The sequence below is a fragment of the Pteropus vampyrus genome, unplaced genomic scaffold, assembly GCF_000151845.1.
Source record: "Pteropus vampyrus isolate Shadow unplaced genomic scaffold, Pvam_2.0 Scaffold30, whole genome shotgun sequence".
Classification (NCBI taxonomy): Eukaryota; Metazoa; Chordata; class Mammalia; order Chiroptera; family Pteropodidae; genus Pteropus; species Pteropus vampyrus.
Window position 1 is genome coordinate 6,922,891 of NW_011888811.1, and position 8,380 is coordinate 6,931,270.

General features: G+C 39.3%; 1 pseudogene; it reads left to right on the forward strand.

The window, feature by feature from the left end:
- Positions 1–1,934: 1,934 nt before the first annotated feature.
- Positions 1,935–2,053, forward strand: LOC111737734 (annotated as a pseudogene).
- The last annotated feature ends 6,327 nt before the right edge of the window (positions 2,054–8,380 follow it).

Sequence of the window (8,380 nt, forward strand, 5' to 3'; positions counted from 1 at the left end):
AACAGAAAAAGAGAGAAATCATGGATATTGTTACCCTGAGTGTCTGAAGTGAATTTTGGGGTGGCTGATGGGACTGATAGGCTCTATAACATAAGAACTTAATTTTTTAATACCCACTATTGTGCCAGAGCCAAGATCTTGAGGCCTCGATTATTTGAGGAACTTTAAATTAAGCTGCCTATATAAAACCAGGAACTTCAAAGGACTACAACTTCAATGAAAAAAGATGCATTACCTAGAAAGGAACGAAGATGAGTATTATTAATTATTCATAGAAAACATGATTATGTATATGAAAAATCCTCAAAAAAGCTACTGGAACGATAAGTAAACTTAGAAAACTTAGGATAAATATATAAAAATCATTTGTATTTTTACAAACTAAAAAAAATTCAATACAAAATTTAAAATACAGTTTACAAGCACTTTAAAAAACCATTAAACCAAATATGTACCTAAACGCTCTGCTGAGAGAAATTATTAAAAATCTAAATAAATAGATGTGTTAAATTCACGAATTGAGAAAACTCAATGTTGTTAAGATAGCAATTCTATTGAATTTTCTCTATGGATTTCACACAATCTCAATGAAAATCCAAGTAGCTTTTATTGTAGAAATTAAAAAGATGATTCTAAAATGTATATGGAAATGCAAAGAGCTAATATAGCCAAAGAAACTATTAAAAATGAAGAATAAAGTTGAAGAACTTGTACTGCCTGATTTTAAGAATTTACTATAAAACCATTGTAGTCAAAATAGTGTAGTATTGACATACTTATGGACATACAGATCAATAGAACAGAGTAGAGACATCAGAAATAGACACACATATATGATCAATTGGTTTTTGACAAAGCAGCCAAGGTGATTAATTCAACAAGGAATAGATATTCTTTTCAACAGACAGTGCTTAAATAAGTGGCTATCCATATGGGAAAAACAATGAACCTTGAAAAATGAACTTGAAAATAATGAACTCATACCAAATTTAATGTTAAAGCTAAAACTATAAAACTTCTTGAAGAAAATATCCTTCGATATTCAGAATGATAAAGCTAAAAAATAAGTATCAAGAATAAAGGTTTATTAACAGAACAAACAGAATTAAACAATAAGATCTTCAGATAATAGAACTGGCAAAGGTTATAAAATATAAATAATGAAAACATAAAAGGAATTGAAAGTATTAAAAAAGAGTCTATCAAAAATAACCAGGTAGATAGGAAAAGAACTAAATAGAACTTCAGGAATAAAAAAGAAAACCACAGTCAATAATTCTTAAAATTAATTGATGTGTTACATAGACACCACAGGGAATGGAGAAGTGGTGAACAGGAATCTAGTTATGAAGAAATTACCCCAAAAATAGAGCAGTGAGCTAATGAGATAAAGACAATAGGGCTAAAATAGAGACATGGAGGAAAGACTGAAAGACAGGAGAGAAAGGAAAAATGAGAGTGAGACCAATCAAACTATTGTTCTGATGTCTCAGATTAACTATAATGAGATTCAGAGATTGATGTCTGTCCTGAGTAAAACTGCAGAATAATAGGCAGATAAAAAATCTCAGAAAAGTGTTTTACATGTAAATGTATATATATGTATATATGTGTATGTGTATTTGTGTATATGTGTGTGTATATGTGTGTGTGTATATATATATTATTTGCAACGAAATAAACTGACAGACTTCTCATTGTAAAAATAGAAGACAAAAGAAAATGGCACAGAAAAATAACTTTTAACCTCAAAGTATATATTTCCAGCTAAAGTAGCATTTAAGAATGAGGACAAAATAGATGTTTCAGACAAAGACTGAAAGAACTACTAAGAAGCTCCCACTAAAACAATTAGTTAAGAAATTAAACCAGTTGGAAAAAAAACTGGAATAAAAGAAAATTACTGAGCAAAAAATTTTTAAACATTTAAGAGAGTCTATGGCCATGCCACCCTGAACGTGCCCAATCTTGTCTGATCTCGGAAGCTAAGCAGGGTCAGGCCTGGTTAGTACTTGGATGGGAGACCACCTAGGAAGACCAGGTGCTGTAGATGTTAAAAAATAATAATAATTAGCAAGCTTGACAAAATGGACACATACTGAACCCCACACTCAAATTTAGGCAACAGGTATTCTCTTTAAAGACACACATGTATTTACAAAATTGTCCACGCACTAAACATAAATTTCAATAAATGTTAAAAACTTGGAGTCATGCTAACCAATTTAATTAGAGTAATTTAATAACCAAAGAAAACTTTTTAAAGTTTCTACATTAGTTTATATGACTAATGTCTTAAAAATATAATCAAATGATTCAAGGAAAAAAATAGAAAAAGTGAATAATCATTAAAAATACCTAATACCCATAAAAGATCTTAACCACTAAAGAAAATAGAATTAATATTTTAAAATCTCTTTCCCTAACCCCTTCCCTAAAGTCCCCATCCCTAATCCCTTCTACACGTACCAATGCAGTATTTCAGGAAAGTTTAACTATATATTCAATAATTGCACCATTAAACTATTCTAGAACAGGAAAGAACACTTCCAATTCATATTTATAGCTGATATAACTTTGAAGCTGAAACCAGATACTAATAGTAAGAAAGAAGAACTGTTGGCAATCAAGAATGAGCATGGGTGGAAAATCTAAAATAAAATAGAAAATTAATTCTAAAAAAAAAAAATGACAAATTAAAATAAGTTCAATGTGTGTAGAAAAGTCATCTCAAGTAAAAGTTAAAAAACAAGTCATAGACTTGGAAAAATATTAAAATTCATATAACCAACTACGCATTATGTTCTAGAGTTTATTAAGAAAGCTTACAAATAAATAACAATAAAAGACTAGCTAATAGAAATGAGGCAAGCACTCAGTTTTCAGTAGGCAAAGAAATAGATAAATTCCTTGCCCAGGATGCCCACATCACAGTAAGAGAGACAAGAAAATAAACAGATAGAATGTCAGGTAAAGATAAAGAGAAATTGGAGTGAAGCATCTACAAGCCAAGGAATACCAAAGATTGCCAGCAAACCATCAGAAACTAGGAGAGGGACATGGAGCAGAGCCTTCCTTCACAACCCTCAAAAGGCACCAACCCTGCCAGCTCCCTGATTTGGGGACTTCTAGCCTCCAGAATTGTGAGAAGATAAATTTCTGCTGTTTAAGCCACTCCGTGGTACTTTGTTACAGCAGCTGTTGCAAACTAATACATAGTTCTTTCAAAATAAAAGATGAGGCAACGTATTAGAGAACAATGGAGAATCCACCTAGATACAATGGTCAAGGAAACCCTTCCTGGGAACATCTTATTTAAGCTGATGTTGGAAGAATAAGAAAGATGCAGGCACACCGAGAGTTCGGGGCAGAACATCCCAGTAAGGGAGAATAATGCGGCTAACCCAGCTAAGGCGGGGAAAAGCTTTTTATAACTTATTAAATTGTGAGGAACATTATGCGGGCGGGGGGCGGGGGCGGTAGGAATCGATGATAAAATATAAGTTCTTGGGCCTTTAGAAGGATAAATGATGACTAAAAACAGAACACTCGATGTCAGGTTTGTCCCCATATGTCACCAAGGCCGTGCTCACCTTATAGAATCCCCTGGCAAGCCTCAGACAGAGACAGCCTGCCATGCTCTAAATATTATCCTCATAGGGAAGGTGATGAATTCACCATTTCCCGTGACATTAGAATAACCACAGATTTATTAGAATTTCTCCTAGCCCCAGTCTGCCCTCCCAAGTACCTTTACACCACCTCTGATATTTTCACTGTCTAGTTGAATGTTCCCTGTCCACTCACCACCTCAAAGCACAGCCCATTCTGTTTCTCAGCTCTACCTTAAAAGTACACATCATATAGGTAGTACAAGCACATGGCACAAATTTTAAAAGATTTTTTAAAATTGTTTACAGTGCTTCCCTTCTAAATAGCTTCCCTTATGGAGGCATTCACTCTTCCCAGCAAAGGCTATGCATTTATAAACATACATGAATACTTTATTTTTGCAACCCAGTCGGAGAAACTGTGCAGGCATTTCTGCCTCTTGGTTTTTTGTTATTTTTTTTTTTCTCTTGGATATTGGTATCTAGAGAACGGCTCATTCTTTTTTTAATAGCTATGCATATAGTTTTCTTTATTGATTCTAATTTGTTGCTAGATTCTCTCTTTCACTGCATTGTACTTTGTACCTCTGTAATTTTTCCTCATCAGTCTTTTCTCTGGGGTTCTTGAAAATAGAGCTGATCCCACTTGCACTCTACCGAACTTCTGCATGATGTAAGGAAAATGTCCCCGCGCTACCTGGAGACCGGCAGCGTGTTCTGCTGCCACAAACATCGGAAAAGTCACGGTGAATTCCGGGGGCAGTATAGCATCTTGGTTAAGAAGACAGATTTCCAGGTTTCAAATCTGGACTCTGCCACTTACAGCTAAATGACCTTGGACAAGTTACTCAGACTCTCTGTGTCTCCTCAGTTTCAACTGGACAATGAGAATAATAATAGCACCCTGCAAATAGGGTTATTGAGCAGATAAAATAACATTTGTCAAACCCCTAGCATGGGGTAAGAGTTCAGTCAGCGCTAACACAGTGGTTATCTACATCTTCTTTAGAGGGTAGAGATTAACCCTCCAAGACCACATGGACAGTGCTCGGAGAGACAGACAGACAACGAGAGGAAACCTCAGTGCTCAGCTTACATTTCTGTCTCCTGAATCTTATCCCGTCTGTTCAGAGAAATAAGTGTGTGTGTGTGATGTGGTGTGGTGTGGTGTGGTGTGTGTGGGTAGGTGGGTGGGTGTGTGTTTTTAAGAAAGATAGCAATGCCTCACTTCCCTCCAAGACTCTGCCTGGTAGCTTGTTTTCAGATCCTGTTCTCACTGGCTGCAAGGGCAATTGCCCTTGGTCTGTGTCACAGGAGTATCATTTGACTTACAACTATCTTCCATCTCAAACCTGGGGCCTTTTGCTCACACACACTCAGTTGCCAAACTCTGGGGAACTAGCAAGGGCCTCTGGGGCACTCGGGGCTGCCGCAAGCACTGTGTAAATGCTCTTAAGTGCCTTATATTTCACTGTATCTGAGGCCTTGGCAGGTGGCGAGACAGGTTTCTGGCTCTGGAGAATATAGGTTAGTCCCAGGTGGCACTTTTAAGATGGTGACCCAGTCTGTGTAAGTCACCCGGGAACGCCCATGTGTGCTTGCCAGTCCTCAGGTCAACAGCACTGCAGGCAGCTCTGGTTCAGCTTCTAAACAAGCAGACAGCTAGAAACCTCAGTGGTGATCTAAATGGTGTCTTCAAGACACACTTAACGGATAGTTCAGTTTAACGAGATGCTGTTAAATAAAATACCAGTGATCGTTTAATATGAATAGTCCAAGGAGCTGCCCTGTAGGAGACATTAGGATTAATTACTGCTAAGTGAATTTAATCATTTAAATTTTAATTTTTTTATCAAATTAATATACTTATGTACAGAATCCTAAAAATAATATATCAGCAACGATATATGTTGTCTTTAAAGCCCTTTTTTCTCTACAAAAGGAGAATAAGCGCTAATATGTATAATATATGGGCACATACAATATGTCAAGTGCTATTCTAAGCACTGTACAAATAATACAGTTAACCCTCACAGTCACACCATGAGGTATCTTGTATATGTGAGGAAACTGAGGCACAGTGTAGACACATGACCCAAGGTCAAACACCCCTGGGTGGAGGGTGATGGAGCCAATATTTAAACCCAAGCAGATGGAATCTGGAGCCCACATGCTTAACTGCTGATTGTACTATCTCCCAAATGATTATGGACTTGCAAATGTGTAGTTTCCAGACTCTAGCCTAATACTGAAGGGACATGGGTCTTTGGATCCAGATGAACCTGAGTTGGAATCCTGACTCCACACTTACTAGCCATGCGGTTATGGATTCCCAAGCCTGTTTTGTCATCTGGAAAAGGCCAGCATTAATGCATGCTCACATGGTGAGATGCCACACGTAGAGTGCCTCACACAGCAGGAAGTCAGGTTCACTCCTTGGACGTGTCTACAGAGCACTCTCTGTACCACCCTCTGGTAGACACAGGGCAGAAACGAGGGGCAAAAGCTATCGAACATAGGTCATGTTCTTATCGCACAAGTCGATGAGCATGGAACTGAGGCTGGACAAGTGCTGAGGAGGACAGGGGAACATGCTTCTAGGAAACTTTATGAAGGGGACTTTGACCAAGACAAAAAGGTTCCCCCGAGGGGGTGATGAACACCTGTAACTCTCATCCTTGATAGAAGCAGCTACTTGGCCAAACAGATCTGCTCATCTTGACGCACGGACACGGGTGTAGGATACTTGATGGGTTTTTGTGCTGTGAATTTGAGTGTTTGAATTCAAGAGGCCATCAGAGAATGGAGACCAGGTCAGGGGCTGGTGTCAGAAGTTTGATCTCTGCCTCTCCGAGAGTCCGGGAGGGCAGAGTTGAAGAAACCTCAGCGTTGACCTCTGCTAGCATAGTGTCTTACACACAAGAGGCGCTCAGTTAAAATTAGTTAAAAGGATAAAGAACAACTACAAAGCATCAGAGAAACTTTCTAGGATTTATTTAGAACCTCACATTATCCAGAGCTCTCTTTCTCTATATTATTAAAGCAGAGCCCAGTGGTTAAACTACCAGGTTTAAATTATTCCGCCACCTACACGCTGCGCGATCTTGAGCAAGCAGCCTATTTCTGTGCTTCAGTTTACTCCTCTGAAAAAATGGGGTATGGCGAGGATTAAATTAGATAATGTGTAAAGCACTTAGCACAGTTCCTGGCATATGGCAGTCGTTGAGGCAATGTTAGTCGAGGGAGTGGGCCATGACAGGTGATGGTGTGGTTGTTTACTCCTTGTAGCATGATCAAAATGGTTAGTCTCAGCATTCTCCTTTCACTTAAAAAAAAAGAAAAAAAAAAAAAAAGACAGCTTCAGTGGTCTAAGGTTACATAGCTAGTCAAACCCAGGTCAGCAGCATCTAAACCCACCAGGCCAGGTGAACCAACAGAAGCCCTTAGGGCAGGAATGTGCAAAGGGAAAAGCAGGAAGGAAGGAAGCTGCTCAGGGAGATTGTGTAAGAGCGACTTCAGCTGGAAGTCACTCCTTCCTTCTGAGCAAGCAGTGAGTGCGCCCAGTGAGTGCACCTTATACTGACTCCCAATTGTTTTCCCTCCTTCCTTTTTCTGAGATGGGTTGGAGAATGCAGAGCTGTGGAACTGGAGAGAAACTGATTCCTCTCTCATGAGCTCAGCAGAAAGATGAGAAGCTGGGCAAAAGCATCTCCCTCTCCACTGGGGCCTCCGGATGCTGTCACAGCAATGACTGCAAGTCTGAAACCAAGCTGCCCCCTAATGTGCACATTCCACATCCAGGAGGCTCCAGCTGGGGAAGCAGAGATGCTGTAGCCACTAGCAACCAACAGGAAGCAGGAAGAGAGGGGAACGAACTCAAGTGCCTTGAGCGGTAGTCACAGGACTCTGTGTGACTTGAGCAGTGTCCTTTGCCCTGTGTTTTGGACTGATCTAGGACAGGGTTTTTTTAACTTCAGCACTAGTGCTTTGTGGACTGAATAATTCTTTGTCCTGGGCAGTTGTTCTTTGCATTCATTGTGAATGTTTAGCAACATCCTTGGCCTCTTCCATTTAGTCATGATAGCAGTAGAACTCTCCAGTTGTGACAATCAAAAATGTCTCTAGACATTGCCTAATGTCCTCTGGGGAGCAAAAATTGTCCCCCATTGAGAGCCAGAACTTGAAAACCGTTTATGGCTGGGTGTTATGATGTTCGCACCTTTCATTAAGGTGCGAAGCCAGGAGTGTATGGCATCATCTGAAGAAAAAGCCTTGCACTGCGAGGCTAGATATTTTTACTGTCTTTGCAAATTGAGGCAAATCCAGAAGTACTTGGCTCATCCCTTTGCCTAGTGCGCAAAGAGACAGCCCTGAGGTGCCCATCTTCCTCAGCTTATTTTAGGCTAAGACTCACCCATATTTTTCGGAAATAGTTTCTCAGCACCTGATATGAGGTGGTTTGAACTATGTCCTCAGAGGTGCACTACAGAAATCCCTCCGGTGCCTCCATCGACATGGCTGGAAAGTGGCAGCAAATCAATAGGGGTTCTGACAAGCGAGCCAGCATTCATCTTGACCATCATGCTTGGTCATATCCAACAAATGTTTCTTGGGCAGATCTGCACTGGCATTGTACTAGACAATGTGGAGGTGTTAAGGTAAAGAAAGCTTTCCCAAAACTTTCACCTATGTAGAAGGACAATGCTATATACCTTCTAAGTTCAAGACCAGAAACTGGAATCCAGATTTTGACTCTGATTTACTGGTGA